This window comes from Theropithecus gelada, chromosome 11 (assembly GCF_003255815.1).
Source record: "Theropithecus gelada isolate Dixy chromosome 11, Tgel_1.0, whole genome shotgun sequence".
Classification (NCBI taxonomy): Eukaryota; Metazoa; Chordata; class Mammalia; order Primates; family Cercopithecidae; genus Theropithecus; species Theropithecus gelada.
The window spans coordinates 44061793-44082325 of NC_037679.1; the positions used below are offsets into that span (position 1 = coordinate 44061793).

The 20533-nt window shown below is 38.2% G+C and overlaps 1 protein-coding gene across 2 annotated transcripts in view; it reads right to left on the reverse strand.

Annotated features, from left to right (window-relative positions):
* SLC6A15 (solute carrier family 6 member 15) overlaps positions 1-3588 on the reverse strand; it is a 54967-nt gene extending 51379 nt beyond the window's left edge. Inside the window, exons 1-2 of one of the 2 annotated variants that reach the window (XM_025403615.1) lie at positions 3473-3588; positions 2490-2672 (exon numbers count right to left, since the gene is read on the reverse strand). The gene's annotated coding sequence lies outside the window, so the exon portion shown is untranslated. Of the gene's footprint in view, positions 1-2489; positions 2795-3472 lie in introns of those variants that run through there. The other variant, XM_025403616.1, reaches the window with a different exon arrangement.
* Between the last annotated feature and the right edge of the window lie 16945 nt (positions 3589-20533).

A 20533-nucleotide genomic window follows, 5' to 3' on the forward strand; every position in this document is an offset into this window, starting at 1 on the left:
CTGTATTATTTCATATTTATTCAGTGATAGACTACTTATCTCCTAGAAACATATAAAAATGCTTTTATTTATTCCATTAAAATATTATATCTTGAGTTAACTATATTAGAATTATAAAATAATTTTTCAATCAAGTATATAATGTGCAATCAGAAAAAAAAGCTTATCAACAGTAAAGTATTATCTTTCTTTAAAAATCCTATTAATTCCTGTCATCCTTAAAAAAAAAAAAAAAAGACTGAGAAAGCTTTATTTGGAGAAAAATGGTTAATAAATTCTGTTTTAAATTTGTTGGGATATGTTTTACTCCAACAAATACACATGGATCATTGATGATTCCATGAAAAGGCAACAATCCACAAAAATAAAATCACCAGATTTTGATGGTCGAATATCTTGAATTTAATATGAAAGAAAAAAATACATACTGTTTATTAGTCCAAACTGCACCATGCTGTAAGCTCCCTGCTGTTTTGCAGACCTTGGTCAAAGCGAAACATTTCACAGGGGTTTGAGCTGTGAGAAACATCCCGTCTAACCAACTGTCCACAAGGGGGACAAAGGCCCAACTAAAGAGACATCCCTATCATATCTTATTGGACAAAGGTCCAAGAACACCCTGAACACCAGAACGACATTCCGCCAGAACAAGGGCCAGAATCGCCTCTCCATGGAAGCATCTTATCAATATCCCGCCGGGCAGCAAGCCATACTGCTCAGACCCCTTCTGCCCATACCTTTAAATTGACCCAGCCTGTAAGTGGCAGCGGGCTCTGGCATTAGCCGGGTCCCCCACTTCTGTAGGTTTTATGCTGGACAGAAAGCCTGAATTTGCTGTTGAGCCGCCTCCTTTCTGTGTGTGTGTGTGTGTGTGTGTGTGTGTGTGTGTGTGTGTGTCTTTCTTTAACCCTCGCCTTCCCTTCAAAACCTGACACTGTTCAAAAAAAATTTAGTCCATCATTAAGCATTTATTAAGAACGTACAAGTCAAGCCCAGTACTAGGTGCCTAAGACATAAGTAGGTCTATTTCAGCACTGTTCTTGCAGAAATGAGACTGGGTAGGTGAGGGGCTTGATGAGGGTTGTGTCTGCAGAGAATAATTCCTCAAAGCAAACACTTTGTTGCTGGTGTCGCGGAAAAGCAATCAGGCATTGACAGGTAGAAAATAGCTTTTACAGGATGGGCTATGAGGAGACCAAAGGCAGCATATAAAGCAAATCCTTCATTTTTCCCATACGTCTTAAGTAGTGAACTGCAAGGATGGTGCAGACTAAGATTGGGTCTACCTTTAAGATCTGGAGGGGAAAATGGCAAGACCAGAAGAAACGGTCGCAGACTCATTTGCATAAGCACCCAAACACTGCTTACGTCACTGCGCCGGAGTCCGGACCCCGCCCCGTCTTACTCCAGCCTTTCCCAGCTAGGGAGGAGGATGGAAAGGGAAAGCGGGAGGATGGAAAGGGAAAGCGGGAGGATGGAGAGCGCGAGCCTCGGAGCTTTGCTTTCCTCAAATGCGTATCAAATGCTGCTTCTCAGCTCAGGGAAAATAATTCCCGCTCCCACAGCCTGTGCCACTGGGTGGGTCATGCTGGCCCCCGAACGCCTCGGGCGTCTTGATTCATTCTTATGTATCACGCTGGTGCGCTACGTTAGAGTGCAAGATTTTCCCTGTACTCAATACCGTCTTCTTCCCAGTCACACACAGAACAGCCTAGTGAAAGAAAGGTAGAAAGGATCTGGGTTTCTAACTGATTCCCATCTTCTTACAATCCCAGCAGCACCACCCTCACCGCCACACTCTCAAATTCCGGGTGCGCAGAAACACAGGAGCCGTGATTTCTCCAGCAGCCACGTGCCTTTCGCACGGCGAAAGGCCCCCTTTCGGGCCATTTATCACAGGATACCTCAAGCAAAAGGGAACTGTGGTCACGTGAAAACACTCTGTCCTCGGTAGTCGCCTTCAGCCTTTGCAAAAGCGAACGGAAGCGAACGAGGAATAAAGCTCTCTGCTCTCCCCACCCCATCGCCCACCTGCACGAGGTTTAGCTTCCAATTCACCTCGCGCCTCTCTCTGCCCCGACCCTCCCAACTTTCCTCTTGGACTTCCCCGTGTTGGACCCCACCCTTCAACCAACCCCGACTTGACTTGGAAACAAGTAGGTCTCTGGGGATGCTGTGGGTAATTTCCACGACGGGAAGGAAGGATGGCGGCACGTTTCAACCCATGTGCTTCCCCTTACATGTGCAGCCTGTCGCCCCCCACCCTGATTGTGCAGAGGTGCAGAGTTAGAAGGTTGCCCGCCCAGCCCAGCTTCTCCCTCCCAGGGCTTTTGAGCTGCCCTCCCTCCTCCCACCCCAAGACGCAGGGAGTCCTTCCCGGCATCCGTCTGCCAATTCGCTCCCTGTGCTGGTGCCCAGGCTCCTGGGTGGCTAATGGCGAGCCCCACCTCATCCCCAGTTGTGCCCTTAGCGTAGGCGCTTGCCATTACCGTCAGTGTGTCTTGACCAAGCGCCTTTTGCTGCTTCCACGTCCTGGCAGGAGCAGCAGCAGTCGCGAAAGGGTAGGGTCCAGGTGGCTGTGACGGAGGCCGAAGAGGAGCTGTTTTCAGAGAAGCAGCTTCTTGTCTAAGATGGGACCAGGAGCTGGGTTTTGGGGGTTGCTGCCCTGCAGGCTGGCAAGGAGAGACTCGTGAGCGCCTGTGTGTCTGCCAGGGAAACAGCACGGGATACAGGCGCGCGGGTGCGGGTGCGCGTGTGCATGCGTATGTGTGTGCGCGCGCGCGTGTGTGTATGTGTGAGGGTGTGACGGAGGCGCCCACGTGCCCGGCCCGCCCGTGTTGCGGGCGCCTAAGGGCTGCAGAGGAGAAGGGTAAGCTGTGGGCGGCGGCGGGGCGCGGAGGGGTAGCCAGGAGAGCCCGCTGAGCTCCGCACCTCCCCGCCCCAAAACCCACTGATGCAACGGCCACTGCGGCTGCCCAGCGGCGTCTTCCCAGAGCCCAGGGCTGTGCCCGCCCGATGCGGGATGCAACTGAGGAAGCCCGCTCCAAAGCAAAACAAAACAAATTCCTCCAGCCATCCCGTCTTTCTCAACCCACTCAAGCGAAAGAATGGACACCAGTTACCCGCCCCTGACTTTTGCCTCGGTGAGAATAATAATAGGCATGGTGCTACCTGGCACCATGTGAATATTCTCTAAGAGTCAGTAATGGGACTAGAAAAAAAAAAATGGGTGACCCGAAGAACCCTTTTCCCTACCTATCTCCACAAGCCGGCCATTTCCATCTCTTGCGAAAGAAAAAGCCTCTGGGCATTGGCTTCTCCGTCAGGCGGTGGCCTGATAGCGCTCAGTGATTCCCTCCAGGTTATGAAAGGCCGTTTTAGAAAGCTGGTCCTCCCTCACCTATGGTGTGTTGGTGCCTCAGCAGCCGACTCTTTTCCAGGGGGTCTCATTAGAAGATGAAGCCTGACTTACCTCTGCTGACAATCAAGGCATGATCATAATTAAGCCACGTGGAGAATTCCTAAAATATACATCTCTGAACACAAAGCTTAGCCTGCTTTTGAAAATGGCTGAACTGTCCGCTAAACAGTGCATATGCTCTAGGGATGAAATTTTCCGTCCTTGAAACATTCAAAATTTAAAAGAAATGCAAAATGAACCTAGAACGTAGGTAAAAGGTTAAGTAACTTAGCAAAGTACATTTTTCACTTCCAGATTATTAATATTACTCTTAAAAATACTTTTGTGCACTTTGAGGCCTTTTAACAATCCCTTAGATTTTTACAGTTCGCAACCAATTAAGATTGAATTAAATAAAAAAGGCCATTGCAGACAGGTTTTTCATGCAGTGAAAAATCTCTTGGAAAGAAATCACAAGACCTAAATTTCAGGTCAGAACATTGCTACTAATCCTTAGCTTTTAAAGCAGCCAAGAGAGCTTTTTCTCAGACTCTCTTCCAATCCCAACTTTGAAAAATTAAAAGTTAAGAAATTAAATTAGATTTGATTCCCTGATACCCCTCCCCTGCCATAAGTAAATAAATGCTCTTTGATAGATGCACCACAGGAAAAAATAAAAACAGTCAAAATAAACCTTTTATAGAAATTTTTTGCTTTTTACTTCACATTTTGGTGACAGGCAAATATTTAATGTTGATATATAAAGAAACTGAAATACAGTACCAACGTTATCAATAACAACTGAGAAAATTTTAAGAAAATAAGGAGATCTGTGTCCACCATGATCAGGATTAGGATTATCTGTGGGAAGCAAAGTTATCCCTATGCTGGCAGAAATAGTTCACGGTAGTACCAAGAAGTACTAAAATTATTTCTCTCTCATGCGTTTTCACTTATGTCTGATATCTAATTCCAATACATACGCATAGGTCCCAAAATATTTGTAGAGTGATGCCCTCCATAATGACTGATACTAAGTTATGTCTCAATGCCAATGAAGAGAAGTAAGAGAAAGGAACTATTGTTTTAAGCTTCCCACTAAGTACCTGGGGCTTAATAATATCTTACTTAATCCTCTCAACTAATTAATGAGGTGATTTTTCCTAATTTAGAGATTAGAGAGAGGTGATACTCAAAAAAATTGCAAAAAGTCAGACAACTTGTTCAATGACAGAATGGAGAAATAAATTCAGATCTGCTGGCCTCAAACTTCATGTACGTTTATACTATTTTGTAAACCTTTAACAAATTTATATATTTTTAACAGGAGGAAAGAGTGGAATCTCAACACATGTGGTAGGCAACTTTGAAAACAATAAATAGAGGAAGAATGGAGAGACCCCAAAAGGAGAGTCTGGGAACCCCAGCCAAAGGTAAAATGTATCCATTTTTAAAATTTAACAACAATGAGCCTTCAGAGATTTAAAATTCAGTTGCTAATATATTTTAGGCTAATGATCACAGAGTTCTTTCTGTTTCACTATTGGGCAAAATAGCCAACATGGTATTGGTGTGGGAGGAAGAGGCAGCACACAGAAAGGAAAAAAAAAAAACAAAAAAACAGAACTTGGAAGAATTAACTACAAGTTAAGGTAGACTAGTGCTTCTGGCCATACTGTATTTACTAATATTGACAAGATTCATTAAATGTTAATTATGTCTTTGCAATGTACAGAATAATTTCAATATTTTATGAATATATACTTCTTAATTCTTACACCAAGCCTGTGATGTAGGTCTAGTTATTACCAAACATTGTCAAAGAAAAAACTGAAGCTTTGATTGTCCAAGGTCATACAGTCAGAAGGCATCTGTTAGATATTGTAAAAATAAAAACCTGTCCCTATCTAAATCACTTTCTGAAATTGATACTTGCTTTCAAGCAATTAACATTATACTTATTATTTTTAAAATTTGATAAAAGATCACATGAAGGAAAAGAGTATTCTCTTTGACTAGATGAGAGAAGGAATCTGACTCACCAAGCATTTCTACCTAATTTCTTAAACCAAATCCCTTAGAATAACAATATTATGTAAAAACTTCCAAAGATGTAGCACTAGAGTTCAGAAAAATAATTCAAACATTTACTAAAGGATGATTTTAAAACTACAATACTTAAAAAAAAATTGAAAACAATTCACATCCTAAGATTATATTAATTCATTTGCTCATATTGCTATATGTGCAATAGAGTATATTGTGAGGATCTTTTTTTTTTGCATCGTAATACAATTGTTTATTCTAATGTCCTCCATGCCAAATGTTGTTTGAAATATGGTCTCCAAATTTTTATGAAACCAAAGTCTGCACAAGCCAAAATATCCACTGAATATTCTGTTCTGTTCATACTACTGATAAAGAGCTGAGAGGTAGATGCAAGGAAAGTAGGTTCTCTGATGTCTTAATAGGTAGAGGATGGGTTAAATGAATTGAAAAAGGCCAAAGTAATCAAATCATTTTTTAACTAATTGATTAAGATAGTAAAGCAATTAAGACAATGTAGAAAATGATTGAATTTTGCTGTTTCTGCACTTTGAAGATAAAGTCTAAATGGCCCTGGCAAGTAAAAATACCAACACAAGCTGTCATTTTTTTGACAGAGAAATGCACCCCCTACCTCTGTGAACTGATTATAACCACTAAGTTTTTAAGTTGCTCTTTTATTATAATGTTTAATATAATAGCAGACTATGTCTCTAAAACATTTTGTGTGTGTCAGGTACTATGCTCAGCATTAGTCTATATAGCTACTTAAATATCCAAAACCAAAATATTTAATGATATTTGTTTTGTATAAATATATGAGTTGCCTTTTATTTGCTGCACAATCTCACTGATATATACATATTCTATAGGCTCCATGATTTTTATACTTACTTCTAAAAACAATTTAAATACAAAAGTGATACTTGCTCATTGAATACATTTCAATCTATGAACTTGTACATGGTGAAAAGTTAAGGCCCCTGTGTTTATGTTCCCCTGACTTTGAGGAGGGTCCCAGGAAAAGGGTAGAGTTAGATTTTAAATAGAGTGGTCAGGGTAGGTCTCACTGAGATTTTATTGGTTCAAGGACATGAAGGATTTGCAGGAGTTAGCCTTACAGATATTAGGAGATGGGGGTAAGTTCCAGGTAGAGGTCAGTGAAAAGGGTCTTTTCAGTCAGTTTAAAAAGATTGTAGGATTAGTGAATAGACTGTAAAAGAAGAATTTAACTGGTGTGTTTGAGGAAGAGAAAGGAGACCCAGATATTGCAAAGATGTCTCACTCCGTAGAGACAAGCTTATAGTTTTTATAATTTATTTTATAAAATTCATATTCATAGATTTTCTGTTATTGAACCATGCTTGCATCCCTGGAATAAATCCTACTTGATTATGAGATACTATTCTTGTTTATATAAGTTGATGGACCCATTTTTTTCATATTTTTATAGAGTTTTTCATCTATATACATAAATGTAATTGATAAGTGATTTATGTTCTCCTTATAAGGTTATTCTAGCATTGTAAAATGAGATCCAAAGCTTACACTTCTAGTCTCTCGAATACCCTTTTATGAGATAGATATTGTTTCTTACTCACCTGAGAAATCAAGGAAAGGAGGAAAGGGGTAAGATACAGATATTTTATTTATGCTTTTTTTTTTTTTTTTTTTTTTTTTTGAGACAGAATCTGGCTCTGTCATCCAGACTAGAATGCAGTGTTGCAATCACAGCTCACTGCAGCCTCAATCTTCCAGGCTCAAGTGAACCTCCCACCCCAGCTTCCCAGGTAGCTGAGACTACAGGTGCATGCCACCAATGCCCAGTTAATTTTTTAATATCTATTTATTTATTTATTTATTATTTTGAGACAGAGTCTCGTTCTGTCACCCAGGCTGGAGTGCAGTGGCACAATGTTGGCTCACTGTAACCTCCGCCTCCTGGGTTCACGCGATTCTCCTGCCTCAGCCTTCCGAGTAGCTGGGATTACACACCACCACACCCGGCTAACTTTTTGTATTTTCAGTAGAGACATAGTTTCACTATGTTGGACAGACTGGTCTCGAACTCCTGACCTCGTAATCTGCCTGCCTCGACCTCCCAAAGTGTTGGAATTACAGGCGTGAGCCACTGCACCCGGCTTAATATTTATTTTTGTAGAGACAGGGTCTCACCATGTTGCCCAGGTTGGTCTTCAACTCCCGTGCTCAAGCAGTCTTTCCACCTTGGCCTCTAAATATGCCAAGATTACAGTTGTGAACCACAGTACCTAGCAATATGTTTTATTATTTATTCAGTTTTTCTGTTGGTCTATTCAAGTTAACTAGTTTTTCACGAGTACATGAGTAAATGTTGGCAGTTCATTTATTTTAAAGTGTTCATTTCACCTAATTTTTAAAAGTGCTTCAATAATTTTTATACTATTTTCTTTTGAATTTTAAATCCTAGATTACATTTATAGATATATGCACTTCTCCATATGATTGGTTTCAACCTTTTCTTCATTTCTCTTTTAATCTGTTAAATGCTAAATGTTATCTGTTAGTCTTTTCAAAGAAACAGCTATTACTATTACTGGTGTTGTAATTTTTTATTTTCTGTAAATTTCTTTTCTTGTGTTATTTATATCTTTCTTCTACTTTCTTTGAGTTCAGTCTTTTTCTAGCTTTTGAATTCGAACAAGTGCATTATATTTTAATTTCTACATTGCTTCAAGGTTATAATTTATTTTATGAGTATAGCTTTAGCTGCAACCTAAACATTTTGGTTATATAATACTTTAAGTGCTCATTTAAAATAATTTCAGGAGTCTCTCTGAACCTATTCTGGCTTGAGGAGGCTACCCTAAAAAATAATAACGATAATTTCAATTATTATTTACTTAATTTATAAGCATATTTTAAACTATTTTACTGTTTATTACTTATAGTTAAATTTAAGTCATATAACTTAATCTTTATGATATCAATTCTGTTGAATTTGTTGAGACATTCTTTGTGGCCTAGTACTTGCTCACTTTCATTTACGTTATCTATGTTGGCTTCCAAAGAGTATGTATGTTTTACTTGTTAAATCCAGCTTATTAATTGTGGATTTTAAATCTTCAAATATGTAGCATAGACTTTTAAGACACATATGATTGCATAATCCTATTCCAACTAGATTTAGATTTTTATTTGTTTGTTTGTTTTGAGAAGGATTTTTGTTCTTGTTGCCCCAGTTGGAGTGCAATGGCACGATTTCAGCTCACTGTAACCTTTGCCTCCCGGTTTCAAGCAATTCTCCTGTCTCAGCCTCCTGAGTAGCTGGGATTACAGACATGTGCCACCACACCCGGCTAATTTTGTATTTTTAATAGAGAAAGGGTTTCACCATGTGTGTCAGGCTGGTTTCAAACTCCTGATCTCCAGTGATCCACCGACCTCAGCCTCCCAAAGTGCTGGGATTACAGGTATGAGCCACCATGCCTGGCCTAGATTTAGTTTTTTTGTTTTTTCTTTTTCTTTCTTTCTTTCTTCTTTTTTTTTTTAAATTATATTCTAACTTCTAGGGTACATGTGCACAATGTGCAGGTTTGTTACATCTGTATACATGTGCCATGTTGGTGTGCTGCATCCATTAACTCATCATTTACTTTATGCTATCCCTCCCCCTTCCCCCACCCCATGACAGGCCCCAATGTGTGATGTTCCCCACCCTGTGTCCAAGTGTTCTCATTGTTCAATTCCCACCTGTGAGTGAGAACATGTAGTATTTGATTTTCTCTCCTTGCAATAGTTTGCTCAGAATGATAGTTTCCAGCTTCATCCATGTCCCTCCAAAAGGACATTAACTCATCCTTTTTTATGGCTGCATAGTATTCTATGGTATATAGACTTAGTTTTTGTGTTTTTTTTTTAATTTTAGATTAAAAAAATAAAATGTGGGAAGGGGATTGGTTTGTTTTCTTTCTCTTTCTTTTTCCTCCTCCTCCCCCTCTTCCTCCTTCTTTCCCTTCACCTTCCCCTTCCCCTTCCTTCTCCATCTCCTTCTCCTTCTCCTTCTCCTTCTCCTTCTCCTTCTCCTCCTTCTCCTTCTCCTCCTTCTCCTTCTCCTTCTCCTCCTTCTCCTTCTCCTTCTCCTTCTCCTTCTCCTTCTCCTCCTTCTTTTCCTTCTCCTTCTCCTCCTTCTCCTTCTCCTTCTCCTTCTCCTTCTCCTTCTCCTTCTTTGACTTCTATACCTCCCAGGGAAGACTTTGGCTATGTTGGGTCACATTCCTACACCTGAGCCAACCAAGGTGGCCTCACAAATGAAGTTCATTTTTCCATATGATCAAACAGAGTGGCATAAACTTCTCCCAATGAAAGAAAGCACTATTAACAGTAAAAGGGCAAGGGGGGTGGGGGGGAACACAACATTTTAAACACTCAAAAACATAAACAAATAGAAGATTTCCTACACTTCATGATATAAAAATACCTTCTACAGGGAGTATAGCTACATTGGATACTAGGAACTGAAGAGTTTGAGTCATTGAGAAAAAGTTTGACGGTCTAGCATGTAATTAAAGGGTGATGTTTGGGCCTGGCTTTCTCAGCTGATGGTGGAATCATGAGTCACGAGTACTCAAATGAATGAAGAGCATCATCCCTGAGTAATGGTGAACTCTGACCTCCTATTGTTATTTCTGTATCTCATCCTTGCCCCCCCATCCCTGACCACAAGCAATATAATAGGGGTAGACTTGCAGGTCACCAGTCTAATAAATTGGAAGTTGGCTTTAGACCTAGAGAATTTGGAATTCTCTAGGTGTACAGGGATTCAGCATATGTAATTTTATGCAAGTAGTAAATATTTACTCCCCCACCTCCCAAATCTGAAGTTGACATATGCTAGAACCTGAGTAGGTAAATGCCCTAGGATTATCAGACCACATTCAGCAATACAGTAGTCTCCCTTTATCCTGGGAGAATATGTTCTAAGACTTTCCATGGATGCTTGAAATCACGAACAGTACCAAACTGGATTGCCATCAGTTGGAATATGTTTCTTTTAATGTCTTTTATCCACAAATTTGATGCCTTTTCCATCTTATCTAAGCACTAAATATGCACTGTAGCTATAACTTTTGCAGTTTGATGTGTGACAGGAAAACCAGCACAAATCTACTTTTTTCTTCACAATGACACAGATAGAAGAATTATTCTTAATGTAAATCTTAGCAACCTCAGCATACGATTGTTTCTTCTTTTCATATTGAGAGCTTTCATCTTTCTATTTTTATTTTTAATTATTGAGACAGATTCTCATTCTGTTGCCCAGACTGGAGTGCCTTGGTTCAATTATAGCTCACTGTAGCCTCAAACTCCTGGGCTCAAGCAATCCTTCTGCCTCCATCTCCTGAGTAGCTGGGACTACAGGCCTACATCAATACTCACAGCCTCACATTTTGCTTAAAGAAGGCACTTTACTCCTTTCCCCTGGCATATCGAAATTGCTAGTATCGCTACTCTTACACTTTGGGGCCATTATGAAGTCAAATATGGATGAATTGAACACAAGCATTGCCATATCATGATAGTCTATCTGATAACCGAGGCTGATACAAAGTGACTAATGAGCAGGTAGTGTCTGCAGCATGGAGAATCTGGACAAAGGAATGATTCATGTACTAGGCAGGACAGTGTGATACAGAACAAGATTTCATCACACTACTCAGAAGGGCCTACAATTTAAAACTGATAAAACTGTGGATAAAGGGGGACACTGTAGCTGCAACTCTTATTTCTATAAATTAACTTAATTTCTAACTCGGAACTCACATACAATTTATCTGGTAAAGAAAAAAAAAGTATACTTCATTCATTCTAAGGGCCTCCTTGCAATCTCCAAGCATCTTCCGTGCCCCCACCTCACTCCTACATTTTTATATCAAGGATTTTGGGACTTCATATAGGCCCCGGGCAAAAGAGTTGGTATCATCTGATTATTGGGTTGTCTGTGTGCAGAGATAATCACTAAGATGTCCACTGTCTTTGCTCATATTATTACTTCAGGTTTTATAGGGTACCACGGTTTCCATTCCAAGTTTGGAACACAAGACTGCTTAGCAGAGTCTATGCTTAGAATTCCACCCAACCTACAGTTAAACTTTGCTGATTCCCTGTTGCCTCTATAGCTTAACAGATGCTAATACTAAGCCAGAAGCTATTAGGATTTATTAATTGCAAGGCAGTTTGCTTGCTATCAAATAAATACCCATGCATACTTCTTCACAGACCCACATATGCTACCATGTGGCCCTCCCTACTCAACCTCAGTATTTTTTTACTGGAAAACACATGCCAAACAACGACACCCAGAGAACTGGAAACCCTGGGAAAGATCTTGTGATGCCCCCAACTTTACCTTATAGGGAAGGTACTTAAGTAAAATCGCATTATAGCATCCTTCATAGGGAATTGTCCAATAATTACAATGACAACATTGTAAATTAATAAAATTGTTATGTTAATCTCTGTTGCATGAGGAACACAAAAATAAAGGCAAAGTTACTCACCGTTAAGAGAATAAGAAATAAAGGAGGGAAGCTTGTAGTGAAAAGGGGGCTATGTCATTCATGGGCATCAAAGTAAGGGGCAGAAACAGTTTAAATCAAGATCAAATATCTACATTTGAGTTTCAGATATTCCATTTGTAGCTCTTATAGCTTGAGTTTGGTCCCCCAACTAATACTTCGGTGACACTTCTCATACTGACTCAGTTTTACCATTGTTATTTAGTGTCTTTCCTAATACTAAAGAGACTGTCAGAATCTCATTTACTACTGGCAGGGAAATCACTAAAGCCTTTTAATATAAGCAGATTCTAGAACCACTTTCAGACTCCTTTCCTTAAAGTCAGTTCCCCTAGAACCATTCTTGTATGAACATTTTTATTAGTCCTGGTTTGGTCAGCAAAGCAGAGCCACCATAAATGTTATAGGAATAAGATATTTAACATAGGGAACATGACTTCAAAAATTTGGCAGGAATTGATGTAGGAGAGTAAAATTCTAGAATGGTACAGCCAGAGAATCAAATATTTACCAACAACTTTAGCTTCAAGCAATGTAGCAAACTGGTTGTATGACCTCCTGAAAATTGTGGCTTCTATTTATGTCTTCCAAAATACATGCACGTTTATCTTATTATCAAGCCCTAAAAACCTACAAGAAAGAGGATTCTTTGAAATGTACTGCCCACTACACTAGAAGAAAGTAACGGTAGCAACAAATTGACAACATCCAATCCAGTGAAGTATTTCTATCTCTAACAGAAATTTTTTCTCATGAGTTTGTGTGTGTGTGTGTGTGTGTGTGTGTGTGTGTGATATTTTTGTTACATGTTGTTTTTATGGCAATGCTGATTTTTACAAAATGAATTGGAGATATTTTTTGTTTTACCAATTGTCAAATAGAATGGATGTATCTTCCTGGAAGTATCTCTTCTTTGCAAGATTGAAATAAATTAGCTTGTAAAGCCATCTGGCCTGGTAGTCTTTAGGAGGTAATTCTTTCACATTTTTTCCAAGATCTTCTTTAAAAATCTGCCTATTTAGTTTTTTCTTCTTTCTCTATAGCCATTTTGGAAATTTTTTTCAGAAATCATTACTTCAAGAATATAATTTTATATTGAAAAATCAATTTTTCCTGTAAGCTTGTATTTCAGTTAGTTCAGGTTGCTATAACAAATTATCATAGACTAGGCAGCTTAAACAACAAACATTTATTTCTCACAGTTCTGGAGGTTGGGAGTCCAAGAGCAAGATGCTGGCAGGTCTGGTGTCTGGTGAGGGACTGCTTCCTGGTTTGCAGATAGCTGACTTTTTTCTGTGTCCTCATATGGCAGAGAGCAAAGAGAAGAAAAACAAACCCTAGAATCCCTTTTATAAGAACACTAATCCCATTCATGAGGTGTCCACCCTTATGATCTAATTACTTAACTATGGATCAGTCCATGGCAGCTTGTCTCAGACAGCCTTACTGCACCACTATTCACCGAAAAATCTGAGTTCCTTACAACACAACATGCATTTATTACTCACTCACATTACATTCCTGCAACTGTAGTTTGCTCAGCTCTACGGCTCTGCTCCACTTTGCTCCATGTTTCTTCTCATTCTGGAACTTTGCCTGAAGGAGCAAACTTTCTACAGGACAGGCTTATTCTCTTAGGAGATAAGTGGGAAGGGAAGAACAAGAGGACAGATCAAACCACGCAATTACAAACAGAGCTTCTGTTTAGATGTAGTTAGTATGTTTCACATTTTTCAGTTTTCATTTTCCAAAGCAAGTCAAGTACATTTGTGGCTGCTCTTAATCTAGAGACATTGTACGGGGGGAAAGCCAAGTTGTCTAGCCTTCTACTCTTGCCACCAAACCCCACAATACAAATCCAATACTTAATGGCAGAATGGGGACAAGATTAGCTATGAGAAGCACTACCTTTTAGAGTATTCATTGTTTCATAGCAATTCTGCAGTCTCACTGAGCTAACTTTGTTGAGTGTTCCTACTCTAATCAAGGAAATGTTACTTAGAGGTTATGGTTTTCCTCCCCAGAAGTAGCACACTTGTTTTTTGTTCTCCATGACTCCTGGGTTCCCACTCTTTTTCCATTATTATCTTTGTCCACATCTGAAATGGAGAGTTTTGTGCCTAAAATATCTGTCTCTCTAACTAAACTGATGGTGTTAGGGAAACAGGAGCCTACAAGAGCCAGAGTAACGCCATTTTAAAATCAACTCCATTTTGAGACTAGCAAAGCACATTTCTTGCCGATCACAACCCATATTCACAGATGCTTATAGCAAAAGAAACAACCTAAGGATACGTGCAAGAACACACTCCTACAACAGCAAAGTCCAGATCTCTCAAAACCAATAACAATATATGTTCTTCAGATAATAACACTTATGATTTGATGTAGTCACAAATAAATAGAGAAATAAATTTAAATAATAAATTTTAAATAAATAGAGAAATAAATTTAAATAAATAGAGAAATAAATTTGCCATAATGTCTGCTCACCCACATGTGGACACAGCTTAGCTTAGTCTTTACATAGACAAGATCCCTATATAAATAATAACTTAAAGCCAGGGCATTCCTCCTCTTGCTTGCTTACCCTACTCTGCACCCAGGCTGGAGCCCAGTGGCCAATCTTGGCTCACTGCAATCTTCACCTCTCAGGTTCAAGCAATTCTTCTGCCTCAGCCTCCTGAGTAGCTGGGATTATAAGTATGCACCACCATGCCTGGCTATTTTTATTTTTATTTTTAGTAGAGACGGGGTTTTGCCATGTTGGCCAGGCTGGTCTCAAACTCCTGGCCTCAAGTGATCTATTCACCTTGGCCTCCCAAAGTACTGAGATTACATTTTTACTTTTACCAGTCAGAGAAGAGAACAACTTATATTTCCAAATCCTGCAAGTCTTGAATTTCTAAACTGCTTTTCTCTTTCATCGCATTTTGAAAATGAGCTGATTCTTCCTTGAACTTAACTCTTTCTTGGAAGGTATCTTATCAAATGCAGCTAATACCAAAAAGCTCATTTAACAACATTCTGTTTAAAAGTTCCTTTTCCCAGAGCTACAGTTTCATTACATACAATTATGTGTTTTTTAAATTATTGCAAGTGACATATTTACCAAATATTTTGCCATTGCATTATGTCTGTTGCCATTTCTCTAGTAACTGTTTACTATCTATCTACAGCCTGATCACAAGGCAATATTACATGTGTCAGTTTTTTGGTCCATATTTGCTTATTTGTTATGTGTTATGTCAGGACCCACTTCTTGTATCAATTTCTCTGTTAATCCTCTTTATTGGATAACAAACATGCTTAATGTAGCTTATTCTGGAGCTCTTGCAGCAGATGCCTATGTGTCCAGGCAAAGAGCAGAGGCAAGAATATAAGCAAAACCACGGGATCATATTCATAGCTGCTAATACATTCAGAATGTTTTAGTTTTGTGAAAGACCCAACTCTTAAACTTATTTATGTATTTTATCAATTTTTCTACTTTCGAATTTACTAAATTTGGCTTTAACTCTGTTATGTTCTTCTTCTCCTGTTATTGATTTGTTTGTTTTTCTATTTCTGACTCCTTAAATTAATGCTCAATTCATTTTCCTTTCTTCCTTACCTTCTTTCTTACCTTTTTTTTTCTTTGTTAATGAGGAAGTGATCTTGCCAGTCACAAAGTGGTATTGTATTCAGCCTCTTTCCTAGAGTTGCTGACTCAGTGTCAGGAACTTTCCCCAGATGCCCTTTTATTTCAGCTTTCTCTGAAAGTTACTTTCTGTTGTCTGTTGGCTTATTGGCTTATGGTTTGACGTCCAGCTGCTTTCAAATTTAAACAGTTCCATTGCAGGAAAAAAAAAAAAAAAAGAGATAAATGGTATCTCTGCCTCATACTTGATTGAAGATTTTACCCCTTGCTCTACAAATCAGAGTGCACTTAAGATGTTCTAAAAGGGTATGTCTTTATTATTTAGAAGTGACACAACATTTTCAAGGAGAAAAAGAATCCTCTTTATGCCTTCATTTGCTATATCTAGTTAAAATTCTTCACAGTTATTTTTTAACATCTTTCTTTAGTCTTCAGTTTATATTCAGAAATTTCCTCGTGAAAATTCCCTTTGATCACTGCAGTGAGGAGCCAAGGAGGATTTAATTGCCTGTGTTCATCTCACTCAAAACTTCTCTTTTGAATCATACATAAATAATGCAATACAGATTTCAATAATGTCTAAATACACTGAAGTTGTAGGGAGGCAGAGTTTTTACTTGTGGAGAAGAGTGATACAAATGAGCAATGCTGGAAGTCAAAGAAGGAAAAAAATGTAAAGAAGAACCGCCTACTGTTGCAGCAGAATTGCAGGTATCAGAATAAGTTCATTACTTAAAGGTATAATTTAAGCTTTAAGTGATTAAAAAGAGATGGGAGCATTCAAAAGGATACAGGAAATAGCTTGAAAGATTTCCAACCTGATATATATATTTAAATTGTATATTTGAATGGAAATTCAGTAGAATTTTATAAACTTTATACTTGAATATATAACATATATATTTAAAAATAAAATGTATTTATAAATCATAATATATGTCAATTTCAAAATAAAATTCATGAAATTTTACCGAAAGTGCCTAAAGTCAAAGACACACCTAGCAATGAGTATACCTAGAAGTCAAGTCTTGGCTTCTAGATGTTATTCTCAATTCACAAGAATCAAAGTTTCTGAAAGGAATGGCTGCATCAAGGTCTGGGACCAACACAATACAAGATGAGCTTGCAAATATCCTGTGTCAAAAGTGATTAAAATGGGATAGGGACATATCTAAAGGAAACAGAAGTAGCTTGGAAATTAATAATAACAGTGATGTAGTATAATTCAGTAAACAGAGTAAGTCCAGACCATGCTAACAACAAATAAATCAATAATTATGGGGGGATATAAAAGCTTTTTGTTACAGTAAAATGCCAACTAATAAATGTTGATGGAATAAAAGACAGAGAAACAATCATTTTGCATCCAGGAGAGTAATCATAGATTAGAGTAACAATATGATTTTGAAAGCTAGTGGTTAACATATTTTCCAATACTTATTATGAAAAATCTCAAGCATACAGAAAAGTTTAAGGAATTTTCTAGTAAACACTGATAACCCACCACTTTGATTCTACCATTAACATTTTACTACACATGGTTTATCACACGTTGTGACATAATAAGGATGTATATTTAGTCTCTGCCCCCAAGAGCTCCTAAACTACTTGTCATTTCCTGGGTCACAGAAAGATTTTTTTGTTCTAATGAGGGAACTCTTGTTGGGCTCCTGATAGCTTCATAGTGGGGGCTGGTTACCAGAAAGACCAAGCCATAATTAGAATATTGGAACTTTCAGCCCCACCCTTTATTATCTGGGAAAGGCAGAGGGGCTAGAGATTGAGTTAATAATTGTTCAAGCCTATATGAAGAAACTCCTATAAAAACCTCTAAACTATAGAGTTCAGGAGCTTCCAGGTTGGGGATGCATCCATGTGCCTGGTGTGTGGCACACCCCCACTCCATGAGGACAGAAGCTTCTGTGCTGGGAACTCTTCTAGATCTTGCCCTATGTGGACCTCTTCACCTAGCTGTTCATTTGTAACTTTTATAGTATCCTTTACAATGAGCCTGTAAACATTGATAAAACGTTTCCCTGAGTTTTTTTGGCTATTATAGCAAATTCTCAAACATGAGACGAAGGTGGTAGGAAGCCCAATTTGTAGCTAAGCCAGATAGAAGTGAGTACCCTGGGCACTAAATACTTGTGACTGGTGTCTGAAGTGGGAGCAAGTCTTGTGGGACTTACCCTTTAAACTGTGGGGTCTGCACTGACTTTGGATAATTAGTGTGAGAATTGAATTAATTGTAGGACACCCAACTGGAGTCCACAGAAAATTGGAGAATTGGTTGGTATGGAAAACTTACATCTTTGGTGGGTACTGAGTGTAAAGAAACAGTTTCCTATACACATTAGACCATCTTTTCACCATTCTACCTAATAATCAATCCATCATATTTTATTGAAGCATTTCCAAATAAATTTTAAATATCAATGCATTTTCTCTCTGAACACTTCAGCATATAGTCACTGGAATTCAATATGTTTGTAGTTCTTTTTTTTTTTTCCTTTGGAGACATAAGACATAAGACAAAGTTAACAAGTCTTAAGTATATCATTTAGAATCTTGACACAACTGTGTAACCCAACTACTTGTCAAGATACAAAACATTGCCATCACTGGAGAAAATGTGTTCTTTCCTCTTCCTAGTCAACACCTATACCATTCGCCAGAGACAACTACTTTTCAGATTTTGATTTTCCAACATATATACATTTTACTTCTCTACAACTTTATATAAAGAAAATCATAGAGTAGTGTCTTTTATTAATGCTAGTTTCACTGAGCATAATACTTTTTGATTCATCCATGTTGTTGGAGTTTCTTTTTATTGCTGAGTAGAATTCTTTCAGATGAACACAAATATACAACGATTATTCATACTCTTACTGATGGGTATCTGTGATATTTTCAGTGTGGAATGTTTAGAATACATTTGCTACAAATATTCTTGCATATTTCTTTTTGTGTACTTTTTTTTCATTTCTTTTAAGTAAATTCCTTGGAGTAGAATTCTTATGCTGTATCATAGTTGTATATTTAGCTTTAAAGGGAACTGGTGGAACTTTTAAAAAATGGATCTAGCTTCCAAGTTTGTGTTCTTAATGACTATGTATAGAGTCGAGAGGGACTTTATAGGAAGAATAGGATTTTTTTCTTTTCAAAGAGGAAATTTACAGAAAGATATTTCAGATCAAGGGAATAATACCAAAAAAAGTACAGACCTGTCAGAGTACATTTCGCCCATGAGAAGAAATTAGGTATGTTTTTGGATATAGTGAGAGACGAGATTGTGAAGGTAATTAAATCACGTCCTGGAGGTTTGCTTGATCACAGTGCTAAAGATTTGGGACTTAATGCCACAAAAAGTGGGCAATCATAGCAGTTTTGGGGAGAAGGAGTAACCATTTATTCATTCATTCTTAATAGAAAGTATTTCTAAACTGCTAAGCATACGTAAGCACTGTAGTGGTCTCTCTAGTAGTTTAAGAAGAGATACAAGGGGTCTGAGACAGTACAATCTCAGAAAAGGAAAGAACATCTCTTGAGAATCACTGAAAAGGTGAACTCTAAGGGATTTTGTGGTTAATTAGCTTCAGCTTTCTGAAAGAAAATAAGGGTCTGTTGTTAGCCCGAATCTGAAAAATTGAGAAGCTAACATTGCCTTAACCAGAATAGGAAACCTAAAAGATAGTCAAGTTAAAACCAGAAAGCTGGAAGCAGGAAGTGTTTTTGAAGACATACCTCTTAGGAAACACAGCAGTTCTGCTATGATATCAAGTACCTCATAAAAGAGCTTCTAAGTGTGAGAGTTTGTGTTCCAAGTTTTACATAAGAAAATAAAACTTGTTTAAACTGTTCTGCAATAAACACAGGGCTATTTTAGTTCTAAGTTGATATGCCATAGTCCAGTTATAGTTATAAGGATCTGTCAGATAATTTCTTAGAATAGTTTTGTTTGTTGTAGGAAAGAAATACAGCAAAGAAGATCATATTTCCTTTGAAAATAACAATATTCAATGATTTAAAATTGGATTTCAAGTCAAGTGCGGTGGTTCACCCCTATAGTCCCAGCACTTTAGGAGGCCAAGATAGGCAGATCACGTGAGCCCAGGAGTTCGAGACCAGTCTGAGCAACGTGGCAAAATACCAACTCTACTAAATATAAAAATTAGCCAGTCCTGGTGATATGTGCCTGTAGTCTCAACTATTGGGGGGCTTGAGGTGGGAGGATCACTTGAGCCCAGGAGGTGGAGGCTACAGTGAAGTGAGACCATGCCACTGTACTCCAGCCTGGGCAACAGAGCAAGAATCTCTCTCTAAATAAATTTTATATGTATGTGTGTGTGTGTGTGTGTGTGTGTGTATATATATATATATGGATTTCAGAGCTTTTAAAATGTATTAATGTATTAGTATTAGTGCCTTTTTGGACTCAGGCTAAACCAATATGCAGAACTAAGAGATAGAGGGAGCTATAATAACTTTATATTTCAAGGAAAAGCAGTGTACAATTGTATTTAATATGTCACTTTAATTTTCTGCCCAGAAAGGATTTGGAGATTTGCGTAAAACCTGAGAATTCAGAGTGAGTCAGAAGTGAATCTATAGTCTCATAAAAGCTCTACTAACAATTTTTCTCTTTCATTATTTTAAGATGCCCTACCTTGAGTCTAATTATCATATCATAATCTGTTGGTTATTTGCTCATGCTTCTCTTGTAATACTTGAGCATTATATTTTCCACCCAGGTAAGTCAATTTTTATATTAAATTATTAGATTAAATTCTGCTTTTTTCATTGTCTAGAGTCTTCCTCTATTTGAGAATGCTGGAACCACCATTTGATGAACACTTTTACCTGTGTGCTCAACTCTGTCAATTTCTG